This window comes from Pollicipes pollicipes, unplaced genomic scaffold (assembly GCF_011947565.3).
Source record: "Pollicipes pollicipes isolate AB1234 unplaced genomic scaffold, Ppol_2.1 Scaffold_6138;HRSCAF=7277_pilon_pilon_pilon, whole genome shotgun sequence".
NCBI lineage: Eukaryota > Metazoa > Arthropoda > Thecostraca > Pollicipedomorpha > Pollicipedidae > Pollicipes > Pollicipes pollicipes.
The window spans coordinates 25363098-25379814 of record NW_023596818.1 but is presented as its reverse complement, the minus strand read 5'-3'; the positions used below and the strand labels follow the sequence as shown (position 1 = coordinate 25379814).

General features: G+C 47.9%; 1 protein-coding gene across 2 annotated transcripts in view; it reads left to right on the top strand.

Annotated features, from left to right (window-relative positions):
- Window positions 1-15915: 15915 nt before the first annotated feature.
- LOC119106339 (peptidyl-prolyl cis-trans isomerase 6) overlaps window positions 15916-16717 on the top strand; it is a 13410-nt gene continuing 12608 nt past the window's right edge. For both annotated transcript variants that reach the window (XM_037229958.1, XM_037229957.1), the window contains exon 1: window positions 15916-16070. The gene's annotated coding sequence lies outside the window, so the exon portion shown is untranslated. The remainder of the gene's footprint in view (window positions 16071-16717) is intronic.

The window sequence follows — 16717 nt, the reverse complement described above, 5'->3', positions numbered from 1 at the left end:
GAAAATTCATTGTGCTGTAGATGGCATTCATCTCATAAGTGACATGTATTTTACAGGTTAAGACTGAGGCAAAAATGTGACAATACATATCATCCTCAAATGAGTATCTGGAGGTTGATGCTGGTTACCATGGTAGCACCATAGGTTTTTGCATGCTTGGTTTTGGTTGGTCAAGGCTGGTATAGCTGTTGGCGGACATTTGATAAAAGTTGTGTGTCAAGTGGAACTACCGCTTTGAAATTTGAATAACTAGCACCCACCCAGCACCGAAATTCTAATAACCACCCCACCCCTCTAGGAAAGTTTCCCCCAAAAAGCCTGCATGTGCCCACCACACTTATTTTTCAGTCTGGGCACACATACTTAAGTTATTGCTATATTTGTGCCAAGACAAGAAGCTGTGAGCAATCTAAAAGCACATGCATTCCGTCAGTTACATTTGTCTTGGCTAGCATAAGAACCTCAGTGTTCATGCCAGGTGCACATATGTAATGAATACATCAGGCCACGGCAGGAATCTTTAAATCAACGAAAATTTGTTCCTTCATTTTGTTCATAAACTGACAGATGACATGATGATGACATGATGATGATGATGACAGATGAGTGCAGATGACGTTTCATTTATTTTAGGTCTGGCGCTATGGTTTTTTTTTTTTAAGAGACTGCTGGAGAACCACCACACGCATTCCCTTGGTCCCAGGCATAAATTACCTTTATCCAAAACAAAATCCTCTTGGTCCTCCAGAAGGCCCTCCAAAAAAGGCCAACAATCCGTGCATTAAAAGGAAAGCAATCTAGCAGCTCCAACCGTAATCAGTATGCAGAAACTGTGACTAACTTTATATTTGCCTGGGCACATATGATGACTTCAGCCTTATATACATGCAGGCATGTCTTTTGTAGACAAGAATTGTCCATCCAAGCCGAAAGGAAGGGGTGCTTAAAACCAGCTAATTTTTAATTCCACAAGGACCCATTGACATATACACTGAAAAAGGGAAATATATGTCATGGAAAGAATTTCGCGAACAAAGTTGTCCATGGCCAAAAGGCACCATAAGAACAACCTTTCCAATTGTATACGCAGCATTAGGCACCTGAATGATGGCTGATTACACTTGCTTGCGTCCAGTAACGAGGCTTAAAAGTTTAACTACAAAAAGGTTTTCATACTGGTCTGCCGTGCAGAGAAAATAAAGCGCAAGTGCAATTTTTGCCACTTGGGCGTTTTTGCACTTCCGTATGCCTAATACCGATTTTCATCTCCCAAATACTTGGGTGCTGCATGACCTACAGCAGTCGATGCGCCCTAAAACCCCAAATCATCATCATCATCATCATCATCATCATCTTCCAAATATAATTGTCGCAATCGGCCCCAAACGGATTTTCTTGTTTCAAAAATAAGCGCAAATGCACAAGAGGTTCAATCTGTGGCGTAACAGTGTTTGTGCTGCGAGCTACGGAGAGGAAAAAAAACGCAAGTTCTTCTTTCCCTCCACCAATTCAATCAATACTAAACACATGTCAGCGCTTGCGCTTTTTTTCGACGCCGTTCAGGCGTACCCTCCCGTCTCCTCAGCACCCTCTGGCCTTACCGGGGAGCTCGCTATCGTCAAGCCACAGCCCCCCCCCCCCCCCCCCCCACGTCTCCGCCCACGTCTGGCACTACCGGAGAGCTCGCTACCGTCCAGCCGCGGCCTACCGCTTCCCTGGCGCCGTTTGGTTCTACCGGAGGGTTCGCTGCCATCCAGCCACAGCCTCCAACTTCCCTGATCTCTTCAGGGTAGGCGAGGAGAACTCTGTCCACGTTGCTGCAAAAGGAAATGCAAATGTCGCCCACTCTAAAGTCGAGTGAAATCCTCAGAGCTTGCCCTCCCTATGCTGAAAGCCAGTTGCTTTGGGTCATCAAATTCCAGCCAGTCTACGACGAAATCAGCGCAAGATTAGTTGTTTCGAATTATGAACTTTGTATGCATTTGCGATGGGCCTCACCTGAAATGCATCCCTTACCATTGAAAGAAAGCGCACGTCTGCATTGCGCTTTTTCATTGTGTACGCTGGTGAACTTGTGCTTTTCTGTTAACATCCATTGCGTTGCGCTTTTCTTACTTTGCGGAAATGACGTTTGTTGCTACAAAGGTCAAACTATAAAAACGCTTCCTGAATTTCTCTGAAATCCATATGTTAAGGTCAGTAACAGCATATAGAGTGGTTCATTTCAGTGTAACGAATTCAACGGCATATAGTTGAAGTCCATACCGCCACCCAATAGTGTGATATAGCAGAAAATAGAATGCTCTCCCCCTGAACAGCTATTAAAATGCATACGCGCTTTTTTCCTTTCTATAGCAATGTTGGATCTATAATCGACATGCCTTCAGAACAGGTGTGCATAGAAAACCAAACAGGCTCAAGAGCTTCGTGGCACGGGAAAAACAATCGAAGTCGTTGGCCTGGGGACCGCTGCAGCGCCGTCTAGGTACCATGGTACCAAAATGTCGGTCATGGCCTTGAGTAAAACGTCGGTTGTGTAAACATGCGACCCGACTGTCACTTACGATATAGGCGCGTGGGATGAAAAAGGGGTGGATGAAAGACGAATGAGTCTGCACGTACCGTCATGCTCAGCTGGATTGAGTAAGTGTTGAAACTGAGTCATGTGATAATGTTTGTCAGAACAGGGCCTGGCTTTTGTTCCTTTTAAGATTTCTTGACCCAAGGCTCGATACGATCATTGACAACGCTGTTCCATTTTGATGTTATTCCGTATGAATCAGACGCATTTTTCCCCACAGCTTACGCGCGCTGGAGGGCGGCCGCTGTCGATCTGGTGTAGCGCCTCCTGCACGCCCGCCGGGAGCAAGTTCCAAACTTAAAGAACTTGTAGATTATATTCGGAGGCAAAACAGCGCGGGGCGTTTGTTCGGCAAGGCGGCCACACAGCTCAAACGCAAGCTTTATCAACTTCAGCGGTCTTGGCCGGAAAAACCAGGTGGAGCTGCGACCTTTGTGCCGTTCAGTAAAAAGCCCCCAGCAATGCGGATGTCTTACTGGTTACGCCAGTTGGGTTCTGCTGGTCACGTCAGTTTGGAGACGCGATTGAGAGCTGCGTGGGTCAGAGCTGAGATGGACCATTGTTAAGCCCTGTGGCAATGTCAGCTTGAGGGGGTTTGGTTGGGAAAAGCTTCTTTAGAATTTAGACTTCGTGACGCGGCTTAAATTCGCGGATTTCTTCGAATACGGCCCCTAAAATTGGCTTTTCACAGAGGGATATTGTTGCCACAGTTTTGTCTTATGGGCTTTACTCATTGTTTTGCGCTTAAAAGTAGAGCGGCGCGGTGCATCTTGCATTAATCTACCTGGGGATGTGCGCTTCGGCCGCTCTCGACTTGTTTTTTATATCGCCATCATATATTTCTGTGAATCATGTGCACGTTTGTGGTTAACAAAACACAAATGGGATAATTGTGTACGTTTTTATAGCTACCGCAATGCAGCCAGCAATTACCACTGAAACCCCTGTGGGCTTCTGAAGCCCGCGCGTTGCGGGCCTCCGAGCTCTCAAATGGCGGCTTTTATTTGGACATAGGAGTCATCATTCTCCTTTGCGCGAGATAGCGTATGTATGATGTTCCTGACGAGCAATTCAGCGCAGAGAATGACGGAGGCTGGTTTCCTTCGAGATAGCGCACAGACGGGTAAAGCTTAAGTCCATAAGAATCGCCATCGTCAATTTTTGAAACGATTAGCAAACTGCAGGAAGGAGCATGTGTACTGATTATCAAAGCCACACAGATTTGTTAATCGTTAACCGTTCAGTTCTAGCGAATGACCATAAAGCGGATGTAAATGATGTGGTGGAGGAGATCAATGAGTAGCTCTCAAGCGGGTTATTACAGCCTTGAGATGGAGACCGATGGAGATCGATGAAGAACTGCTCGGTCTTTTCTTCATCCTCCTCGTCGATCCTCGTCGTTGATGGAGACCTGTTCTTACATGCATCGAAGAAAGAAACAATTTGATGAAAGGTTAAACCAATGGCTTTGAGAAATACAACAAGCAGACAGAGGTTGAGTAGCTACAGGGTAGCATGGGTCACTCCGCGACCCTGTAAAATTGTGGAACGGGAAAGGTTGCAGTGGCTAGATTCTGGCGCTCCATTTAAACTTTACAATCACCTTTCCATGATTCATCCTATCGCTCAAAACCACCATGCGCTTTGATTCTCAATGGTGTTAGGTGCCTGCTAGAGATGCATATGGAAACGCACTGATGACCTTGATACAACATCGGTAAACTCTTCGTTGGTGACCGGGAAGCAACTATGTTGATAAGCTGGCGTCTGGCATGATAACACCTGGCATAGGTATGCCGACCCACTCTTCACTATCCCGATCTATCTTCTTTAGATCCATACGTGAACAGTCAAAGAAATCGCCATTCGAGTGTAGAGCTCTAAAAATTATGGCCTCAAAGGCCTTTCTAATCACCGTGTAGCATTTGGGGCTAGGATCATCCAAAATGGCGGATCCCTTATTTTTTGAAGTTGGTAGGGCAATGCGATTGATAAATGATGAAGTTCCAAAAAACAACAAAAAAGGCACGCGCTTTCCAGACGGATTACCGTTGTAACCGACGAACGCAGCGCCACCGTGGCCGTAGTTGTACTAATGTTGATTACAACACGCAACAGGGCAGCGCCACTGTTCGAACATCTGAGGTTCCACTTGTTATCACGAGCGTTGACGCTCATCTGTTGGGACGCCTGGACAAGCATGCCGATTTTGCCGACTATACCGGATTTTTGGCTCCTAATATTATCACCGCTTGCAACAAATTAATTTCATTCGTAATTAAAAGGTATTCGGTCCTGCGATGCGAGTTAGCACTAGTCCAGCTGGTTCAAGGTTCAGAGGCGCGCGTCGGCGGGTGAACTTCATACCAACGCGGGCACCGCAGACAGTTGGAATCGTAATTACAGTCGACCATTGCTATCCGTGTGCGAGTTGGAGGAAGGGAGAGGAGCATTGCTTGCCGTTTTTACTGCCGGGTTATCATTGTACGGTTAGGGAATTGGTTGGGGAATGGTTAGGGACGGCAAGAATAATCGTAAACAAATGCTGGCATTGGTTGGTGTAACCATGTCTCTGGGACTGTGAGGAAGAAGTCATGATGAAGGGATGGAACTAGCATCTGGTTGGAGCGGACTGATTCAAAACTTCATTTTAACTGATATATCATCGAAAGCGCGCATCCTACGGGTAAAGTTGGACGGCGAAAATATAATTTGGGACGAATGACTGCAAACGTGTGTTTTGCTAAGCACGATCGGTAAATGTTCATTAGCGCATACAAAAACCCCATCGATGCATCACCAAAAAGCTCCTAGCTTTACTGCCAGGATTGCTAACGTGACGCGTAATGGAACCTTGATTAATTACTGACGGGCTCCTTAACCTTGCTCTAAATGGGGAACTTGCTCTAATTTTCTCGATTCGTATCTGCGTCCCTGTATTTCTTGGTGTAAGGAAGAAAGTTCTTTTTTAAATGGTGGGATTTTTGGCATTATGAGTACTGTGGAGCAAACACCTGTCGAGATGGCGCGACCGTCGCTTATGCAGTGTGTTTCGTTCCTTTCTTAAATCACTCTCATATCAATAACGGGCGCAGGTCAAGTCGGTCTATATTCAGAACCGAACACAAGGGAAGGGAGCGTCATATCGAACAGACAGTAAACGGGCGGGAACAGAGTAGACACATTTGGCGACGGTGATACACAACCAGTTCTTGAAACACTGCCACGAATACGTGATAAACAAGCACTAAATTAATCACGTAACACAGTGTATTCAGTATAGATGTCGCTGTATGTGTCTGTCGTAGTGAGTCAATACACAAACCCGCGGCCGACTGGACGTGTGTCAGTGCAGAGTGCCGCCCCAGCGAACGAAGCACCAGAAACCGAACGATATCACGACACTGCAATGAGTTAGGAGCCTTGGGGTGAGTTTTCAACCTTCATTACTGTCGACAAACCAACACTTATTTCCTAACGTCGCCTTACCAGCAGCTCCTGGCATGCTGAATTTCGATTAACTAGCGTAACGCCCTGGAATCATAACACCCAGTATGCCATTTGTAGCTTGCTATTGGCAGCACGCCCTACACCTGCCCGGCTCGGGCCGTGTTTTCGCACTTAATTTCGTGTGCGCGTGCTCGGAGCTGCCCGTTGCCAGTGTTCTGGAAGCGGTTGGGCGACCGTTGCCGGCCATGAACGCCGGCTGGTGCCACGATGTTTGAATATGGGTAACCAGGCCCTTCGAGTCGAGGCAAGCATGGGTCAGGCCTTGGCTCGCGCCACTGAGAGTGTGACCTGATTAACATGGCGGCTGCTTTTACGGACCTCACGTCTGACGGGTCAAGACCCTGCTTCAGCGAGACGACAGCGGTGCCGGTGCCTTCGCTGGTGATGATGCATGTATGTATATCAGTGGGCTTTATGGCGCATCCAACTGCTGAGCGTATATGCCATCGCTTGCCTCTCACCCTGCCAGGAACGGCGGGCATCGCGGGAATTGAACCTCGCACCTCTGGTTTGCCAGGCGCGCAGTGGTTAGCACAGACGCGTGAGCCACTACACTACCTCTGGTGATGATGGCTCAGGCGGCGGACGCCGGCCGCCTTCTCCCACGACGGCATCTCCACTGATGTGCGATTGATTTGTCAGAGTGTTCTTGTTGTAGTATTTGGATTTCATCCTCGCAGAATTTATATTTAGGCAGTTGTACCTGACTGGACATGGGACAGTGATTAAACTACGGAAGTATTTTCTTGAGGCTACAACAAGGCAGCATGAACTGTGTGTGTATGCAACAGCATGCATTGCATGCCGAGAAAAATGTATAATGCAATATAGTTTGCTCATTTTGTAACGTTTGTATCAATAACTAGTTCCCTTTGATCAACACTTTTTTAATGACCGCTGTGAATTATGTGTACCTTGGTGGTTAATAAAACACAAGTGGGATAATTGTGTTTGTCTTATAGATCCCGGGAGTACAACCAGCAATAACTGCCGAGGGCCCTGCTGGCTTGTTAGGCCGCCGCATTCCGGACCTTCGGGCTCACAAGCGGCAGCTTTTATTTGGGCACAAGGGTCATCATTTTCGTCTTCGCGAGATAGCGTATGCATGATGTTCTTGACGAGCAATTCAGCGCCTGTAATGACAGAGGCTGGTTTCCTTCGAGATAGCTCATAGCAGGCACAGGCAAAACTTCGCTCCTTCAGAATTACCATCGTCGATTTTCAAAGCGATGAGGAATCTTCAGGCATGAGCGTGTTTGCTGATTATCGAAGCCACACAGATTGTTTAATTGTTAACAATAGATGAAATAGCTACACTCAGGACGCGAGCAATCGATCCACGAGACAAAGTCTTGCGACACTTTATGAAAGCTCATCCAAGTCGGAGGTTGACATTGTGACGAGGCAATGCCAAGAAGCACCTCCTCATTTTCCACATTGCAGGTTTACCTTGTATTTCGCTAACCTCGTCTTCGGTGCTCTGCCTGGCTCGCCTTGAGGGTTTGGTAGTGCATGCATTTTGTCCATCGTGCTGGTTTTTCATGGCGAATCGCGATCATTCCTGGAGCCGCCATAAATGACGCTTTAGATTCTTAGATAGGAAATATAGCGGTTTTTTGTGCATCGCGCGATTTGTGGCGTTTTTCTGGTAGCAATGTTCTATGCTTTAAATTTTAAAGCCGGAGCAAAGAAAAGGTTACACGAGTGAAATGAAACGCTTCAAATCGCCGGTAAGAAATGAATGTGTATGACAGAGTCAATACAGATGGCGAGCTATTCAGTTCCCGCCAAGAACCATAAGGCGGAAGACAATGATATGGTGGAGAAGATCAACGGGTGGCTCTCAAGTGGGCTATTATAGCCTGATAATTGAGACCGGCGGATATCGATGGAGAACAGCGTGGTCTTTTCTTTATCTTCCTCGTCAATCCTCGTCGTCGATGGAGACCTGCCCCAACATGCATGGAATATGGAAACAATTACATGAAAGTTTAAATCACTAGCTTTGCGAAACACAACAATCGGGCATAAGTTGAGTGGCTAGAGGGTCCCATGCGTCACACTCCACGACCGTGTAAAAAATGTAAAACGGCAACGATAGGCATTGCTAGCTTCTGGCGCTCAATTTAAACTTCACGAGCACCTTTTTATTATTTACGCCATCGCTCCAAATCGCCTTCCGCTTTGATTCTCAATGCCGTTAGGTGCCTTTTAAGAATGCATATGGAGCGGCATTGATAGCCTTGACACAACATTGATAAACTCGTCTTTGGTGACTGGCAGCAACTTTGTTGATAAGTTGGCATCTGACATGATAACACCTGGCATGGGTATGTCGTGTATCTAGTGGATATGTCGATCCACTATCCACTATTCATTATCCCGACTTCTCTTCTTTAGATTCATCTGTGATCAGTCCAAGGAATCGCCATTCGGGTGTAAAGCTCTAAAAATTATGGTCTCAAAGGCTATCTACCGTGAAACATTCGGAGCTTGCACCATCCAAAATGACGGGCCTCTTGTTTTTTTTTTCTGAGTCGGTAAGGAGTAATGTGGTTATAACTTATAAAAGTGTTGGAAAACAACGCAAAAAGACACACGTTTTCCGAACGGAGTGCCGTTCCAACCGACGGACGCAGCGCCTCCGTGGCCGTAGCTGTACTAATATTGCTTTCAACACTCAAGAGGGGACGTCCACTGTTCGAAACATCTGAGCATCCACTGGTGATCATGAGCGTTGACGTTCATCTGCAACGCCTGGATAAGCATGCCGATTTTGGCGAGCTATCCTGGATTTTCCTGGCTCCCAATGTTATCACAGCATGCAATAGGCTTCCAAAATTGACCTCTCGTGACGTCACACGTGGCCAACGTTCTCCGTGCAAGGGTCCCTGCCGTAGCCATTCGTCTACAAGTTAGGTCCTGACATGATCAAAAGTTGTGTTCCACCTGTCTGTGTCTTTGTGTCTCTTGACTAATGACTATCGGTGTATCTTATCGTGATTTTGTATTTCCCACATTGTATGACCTTCGCTGGAAGAATGGGGGAGGGGTGCCTTGCCTTGGGTTGGTCGTAGAAGACATTAAAGATAGGTTATAACCCTCACCAAGATTGTGAGCCTGTCCACGGGTTCGCGGACGTGCGTAGAATCAAACTTAACATTTGCAAGTGCGCTGGTGCCTGTGCACATTCAGCTCCGTGGCAGGCTGTGACCATGCACTATACTGGCACCGCGGTGCCAGCAGCCAGCACCAAGGGGCAGCACCAGCGATGCGTCTGCAGCCGACACTAGGAAGAATGAGTGTGCATTGCTTACAATGAAAACACAAACCGTAGTGGCACCAGCCAATCCTCTCAGGTTTTAGTTTAGTGCCCATGCGTCCTTAGTGCCTTTAGTACCCTTTACCCCCGTCATCCCAAGCGGCACCTACAACAGGGCGTGTCGTGAAGAGGTTGTTTCTCGAGGAACCAAAATACCACGCCACGTTTTTACCAAGGAAGTACGCCAATAAACATGGTGGTAAAATCTCCGTCTGCAAATAGCTTGGAGCGAGTCCGGCCGATCCGAAGCTGGCCGCCTCACCTCCAAAGGTGACTGAAGTGCAGCCGTGGAGGAACGTGAACAAGCCGTTCCGCCCGGTGCTTAGGCAGCAAAGTGGATGCAACAGGCTCTGCTTATTCGTTTGTGGCAAATATGTTGCGGTGTGTCAAACGGCGACCCGATATATGTTCCAAAGACCTGTTGCTCATTTTGAGCACCATATGTATACAAAATTCGCTTTCTTCGTTACGTTTGCTGGGGCAAATTATCTAGAGTCTGAACTCACCAGTGCGTATTGGCCGTGTACATGATGCCTGTCCTTACTGAAGATATGACCTTTTCAGCGATCAAACACTTCGGCTTCGGCGAGACGTCACTCGTAATAAAAAAAAAACACTCGGCCCTGCAAAGCTACACTCTCGTCCAGCGGGTTCAAGGTTCAGAGGCACACGACGGCAGGTGGACTCTATACCAACACAGGCGCTGCGGACAATTGAGGTTATAATTGCAGTTGACCATTGCTATCCGTGTGCGAATTGGTGGAAGAGAGGGGAGCATTGTTTGCCATTCTCACTGACAGCTTATGATTGTGCGAGTTCAGGGAATGGGTACGGACGTCAAGAATCATCGAAAACAAACGCTGGCATTCATTGGCGTAACCATGTCTCCGAGACTGTGGAAGAAGTCAGGCTGGAGGGCTCAAACTAGTACCAGGGTGCTGCATATTGATTCAAAAATTACATTTTGAATGATAAATCATCGAAACGTGCATTCTATGGGCAAAACTGGACGGCGGGAATTTCATTTGGGAATATCTCATTTGGGAGGAATGACTGCGAACGTGTCTTTTACTCAGCACGATCGGCGGATGTGCATTAACGCTTACAAAAGCCCCATCTATGCATCAGCAAACAAAAGTTCTAAACTTTGCCGCCAGGGCCGCTAACGTGACAGGCAATGGCACGCTTCACTTGCTGGTGGCTTTCTTTGCTTTGCTTTAAATGGGAGTTTGCTCTAATTTTCTTTGTTTGCATCTACGTCCCAGCAGTTCTCGGTGTCAAAAAAAATTTAAGCTTCCGGTATTTTGAGCATCATGGGCTCTTAGTATTGACAACAAAATTATTGCTGACAACAAATGTTATCAACCTTCATTATATCGATGAATTATCAACCTTCATTGCTGACAGCAAACCAATGTCTGTCCCCTAACGTCACTTTCCCAGCAGTTCTTGGTAAAACAAAATTCGACGAACTAGCACAACACTTGTGAACTATCATCCCCAGTACGCCATTCGTAGTTTGCTATTGACAGCACATCCTTACCTACACGACCTGATCGATTTGAGCATGCCCATCGATGTCTGTACATCCAGCTTGGACAACTCAGCTGCTTGGCTCACACTGGCGGCCTGCTGCCTCTGCAGATGCCGCACACGCACGGTATGCGAACACGATGGTCAACTGTCCACCGCTACTCCAGACGCTGCAGCACCGGTCCGGAACAGCCGGGGGTGCGCCTCTGCAGATGCCGCACCCGCACGGTATGCCAACACGACGGTTAACTGTCCACCGCTACTCCAGACACTGCAGCACTGGACCGGAACAGCCGGGGGTGCGCCTCTGCAGATGCCGCACACGCACGGTATGCGAACACGACGGTTAACTAGTTCACCGTTACTCCGGACACTGCAGCGTCACACCCGGGCGTGCCGCTGCTCGGGCCGTGTTTTCACACTGAATTCCGTGTACGCGTACTCAGAGTGCCCGCTGCCAGTGCGCTGAAAGCGGCTGGGCAGCCGTTGCCGGTCATGAACGCTGGCTGGTGGGCTGGTGGTGCGGTGTCCAAACAGAGGTAAGCAGGCGCGTCGAGTCGAGGTAAGCGCGGGTTAAGACTTGACTCGCGCCATGGCGCACCATCGCGTCCCCAAACCACGGCAGTTACAGGCGCTGTGGGACTGGAGAGAATGGGAAGACAGATGGCTGACCAGATGCCGTATATTATGGGTCGAGAGGGTATCGCTCGGGGTGTTTCACATTGTGGTGCTTTAGATCTTCTCGTGGCCTATAACTGCAACGGTCCTGTAGGATACCCCGGATTATCGACATCTGTTAGCAGTTTCCAAACACTCTAACACGTCATGTTACTTATGACGCCAGAGGTCACGTAAGATATCCCGAATGATCAACACCTGCCGACGGTTTCCAAACACTTATACGCTCATTGTTGGGGCCAGGGGTCTTTGCAATACGCAACACATGCAATGACGCGCTCTTTTGATTCATCAACGAACCGTATTGTTAACCCAATTTCAAAGTCAAGATCATATCATGATCAAGTCGAGCTGTGTGGTCAGTTCAGCCAACACATGTGCGGTGTGTTCATCAACACATGGCTGAACTAGCTTAGTCACGCTGAAACTATAACACGGACATGCGAACCTAATATAGGACCTAGCCTATAGGAAGCATCCTGTGCTCGTCACAAGTGGAAGTTCGCGACTGAATACGTCCGGAAATGGTTAAAGCTTGGTGCTGGTGGTGGAAGGAGTAGGAAAGGTGGAGTTTAGACGCCCTATCTCCAGCGAAATCGCGGACAGCTGTATCACATGGTGAATCATTTCGCGGATTGGTTCTTCATTTGGCTCAGTGAGAACAGTTTTGTAACCTGCCGACTGATGACGGTTTTAAACATTTGCGGACTGTTGCTGATTTGTACTGAATGCTGTCTTTAGTGACAAACTGCTGGGTGCAACAGGTTTTGAGAGCGGTATTTGGCCACATGAATGATAGTGAGTGTTTGAGACCAGCAGCTAGTATAGACGGATAAGTCACGTGGATTGTTGCCATCGTCAGCCGTCTTTGCTCCCACACAAGTGTCCGGCCGGTCACTTCTTCGGCCCCTGTTGGGCGATGGTGGGTCATGCGAAGTGCCTGACACGAGATCGCCGAAAACAGAATGTACTGAATTTCACGAGCTTCTGCCACGAGCCATTTATGGTGAAAAACGAAAAACTTGGCTGTAGCCCCCCTCCCCTAGAACCAAGGTTTTCGTGGCTGCATCTGATAGCGCTTGGCGCGTGGTCAGCATGTATCCCAGCGCCGGCGAGTGCCGGGGTGCTGCGAGTGATAGATCCGCAACCTCGCGACTATTAGGTGCCGCCTTTTTCACTACCCCAGCGTGGGTGATGAGTGAGGACTTGTGCAGAGTTCATCTCATTGATGTACGGCTCTCCTTAAGAAACAAACTCAACATGCTTGTTTGTTTTAGCGCGGAGAGAGCGAAACTAGGCTGATGTTTCCATATACTCGCTAAATGATTTTAAACCTAACACATTTGTGTCACTTCCTTATCTTTCACACTTGCCATTGAAGCTCCCTATCTACGTTATCCATTTCGACCTGTGCTGGCTGGAGATCTGGCATGCTGTTTATGGGTTTTAACGTCGCGAGATTATTTGCTTCTGTGTGCTTACCATCTGACAGTGGCCAGTCTGTCAACGTTTGCACCATCTAACACAACTGCAACGCACGTGTGATATACAATCATTTCATATTTGGCTTGGTTGTCGGTCTACGACGGGCATGGCGAGCATTCCACAACTGAAATCGACAAGCCCTCGTGAGGTGTGGCGAATGTTGTCGGTATCGTTGGCTGCAATATAAAATGTTTATACTGAATATCCGCTAGATAGGACAGCAGTGGTAACCTTTCTCCTCGGAGAAAACCAGGAGAATGGAGATATAGATGGATTTATATTTCGGCAACATGCCTGTGATGCCTTCGTGCAGCGGTTCGGCTCAGCTCGGTCAGAGGGAGAGAGACGTGTAGCGACGCGGCGATCCGTATTGGACCGGGTCCAGTGGCGTCCTGCCCCCGCTGTCCGAGGCAGACGCGACAAAACATTGTGTCACCGGGCCGGCTGGGCGTGCTGACAACAATGCCTTGATCGGAACAATAGCAGAGGCCTCTGCCATCTTATCGCTTATATCAAACACTTCTGTTGTTGTTTCGATAAAGGCATGTTACCGAAACATCGATGCATTATGTCTCCATTCTCTTGGTTTTTCCCGAGGAATAGGCTGTTACTACTGTCTTATCTATGTAAATTATGTTCCTTGCAAATGCATCGAGGAACTTACGTGCTTGCGAATATTTGCTACTTGAATCTGCTGAAGTCAAAAATTGTGCTTTGATTTCAGGACCAACTGTCGTTGCCAGTACAGGCTGCGTGGCTAAGAGCGGGCAGGCACAACCTTCGCGTGGTCTACTTTTCATATTTGCTCTCCGTTCTCGTCTACAGTTACCGGGATAGATCGTTTGCGATATGGCGATATCTATATATGGCGATAGGCGAATCTATTGCAATACTGCGCTTGCGAGATTGCGATCATCTCCTCTGGAACAAGCTGAGTACCCAAAAAACTCGTTCCGGTTTCTGCAAAACGGCAGAAGTCAGCTGTCCCCTGTTCTCCGGCCATGCTGTGAGAGCCGTATGGCCATCACGCCCTCATCAGCCAGGAGCCACAATCGCGCTACTTTCCGCCAACCCCTTTGACAACCAACACATGCACGCCTCACCACCTCGCACGGTTTTCGGCAGGTTATCAGTGTAGGCCACGTGGCTCGCCCAGTCAGTGCGGCCGGAGAGTGTCTGTGTCTATGCCCCCCCCCCCCCCCCTCCAGACGTGGCCGTGCGTCGCTGGGAGCAGGTGAGGCCTGCTAGAGCCGGGAGCAGAGAAGTGCCTTCCTAGGCTAGGTGAGGGACGCCATGCCACGGGCACCGCGGCGCGTCGATGTGCCACTGAGGGCGCATCGACGAAGGCGCCTGACGAAGACGCCTTGATGTTCTCTTCTCGCTCAAAACAAATGCAAACTGCGTTTCATTCTTTCGCGGTTTGATGTTAAGTTTGCTGTTTGATGATGTTTATCATTAAAAGAGCATTGTTTAACTCGCTGAATATCGGTGATCGGCCGAGCAGCCCAGAGAACTATTTCTAAGAGAGGGGACAGATAAGTAGGAGGCCACCGTGGGCATGAAGGTCACGAAGATGTCATTCTAGTGGTACTTTCAGGCGAAAGCGCAGGAAGTGCCTCATAAGTGAACGCACGTGAGCGCGTTAGATCCATTTAACGAACAACACTCTTAGTTTGATCGCAGTGTTTGTGTGTGTGCGGTGTGTGGTGTGTGTGTGTGTGTGTGTGTGGTGTGTGTGTGTGTGTGTGTGTAGTGTGGTGTCTGTGGTGGTATCTTAGTCTGTGTTAAGGATTATTAGTTGATTATCTTATTATTAAAACGCTGCTAGGAAAATGCATCATCATCATCATCAGTCACTCAAAACTACAAATTATGCGTGTTATCAAACCTATCCTGATATCAAAATCTCATCAGAAGAAGTTGCGAGTCGGCTGTTACTCATGCGCAGCTCCCAAAACTTACGAAGCATTTCTGGAAGTCTTGAACTTTGGTTTGTTAGGCACAGGCTCTGTTCTACGTGAAAGCTTCTATTTGGTATGCATCATGAGAGAAACTTAACAACACTTTCAAAGAAATAAAGGGAAATTATGCTTTCATAGCACAGCAGTAAAGCACACATTACAGGTATTTCCCATGCGTTGAAGGCTGCGTTGCATTCGCAGTGTTTTCGACATTGGTATGGTGCAAATAGCAAAGACAAAACCACCGGCTGTGACCTTTGGGAAGGTAAATCAAAGATATTTGGGAATGCCGATTCCATGCGACACATTTGAGGATTATTTCAAGGTCGCGTCTCCCCACTCCCATACCAAAGAGCACACGGGTGTTGTGTACATACGGTCAACCTTTCTTATGCCTGCACCGCCCTTTCAGTTGAACTGCGCGATGAACATATGCGATGTGCTCCTTTCAAAGACTAAAATATTTCAATGTAAACAGAACGCCATTTGGGCGAGACAAAAAGGTATGTGTTTAACTGGTCATTGTGTCTCCAGTCAGATCTTTACCAGTAAAAAGTCTCTATATCTATACACGGCGACTAAGTACGGCCATTTAAGCTTCTTTATTTCCGCACTAGTTTCCGCCAACCTCACCCCGCTACCAAATACGCGCACACACCACATCGTCCGGTTTTCGTCAAGTTTTCCGTGCAGGCCTCCAGACTCGCCCCGCCAGAGCGGCCGGAGGGCGTGTCTGTGTTTGCCCCCCTCCCCCCCCCCCCCCACTCCTCCAGACGTGGTCGTGCGTCGCTGGGAGCGGGTGAGACCTGCTGGAGCCGGGAGCAGACGTCAGTCGGTCGCAGAACCCGCCGGAGGCAGGTCGTGTCCGACGCGGGCCCAGGCTCAGTCCGCGACGAACACTGCGAAGAGGCCGCGGCAGACTTCGTGGCCAAGTCGTGACGTTCGAGAACTGGTGCGGCTTACGTGATTCGTTTGGGACAGTGAATATCTTCTGAAGAAGGTAGGCATTTTGAGATACGAAGTCATCGGCAATGGGAGCACTATGATTCATGACTATAAGCACTATGATCACATCGGCACGCAGATCGACTATTTGGCCTTAAATCTTATTCTATTTACCGACATGTGGTGTCAGGCTACACGGCTCGGTTGTGGCACGTTTTCCCCTATTACAACAACGGTTTCCACAAAAACTGCTTGAAATCTTGTAAAACATGCTACAATGCTGCTCAAAATTAGCAAGGTCAAGATTACGAGGAATTGTAATATTTTTTTGAAGACTTATGGTAAAGCGATCGCCATAAAGTTCATTAACCAAGAAACGTTCGGTTAAAGACACTTGAGCATGAATCCATAAATTTTCAAGTTATGTCAAGACATTTAGATGCAAAATATTTCGAAATGCCTTAAGTAGCCGCGTGGGGTGGGCCATCGTAAAGATGCTTAGCATTTAGATCGTGTAAACTGCTTAGCATTTTTACTCAATTTTAGCCTTTATTTAGCAAGTAGGTAGACGAATACTTTCCTTAATTAAGAACGAACCCATAAGCTACTGAATCGTAGCGGCATTTTTTTTTTTACTTTTTGATAAGCCTCAAACTGCGGACTTGCATTTACTGCACTGATATTTGCTTTGTCTGGTTGTAT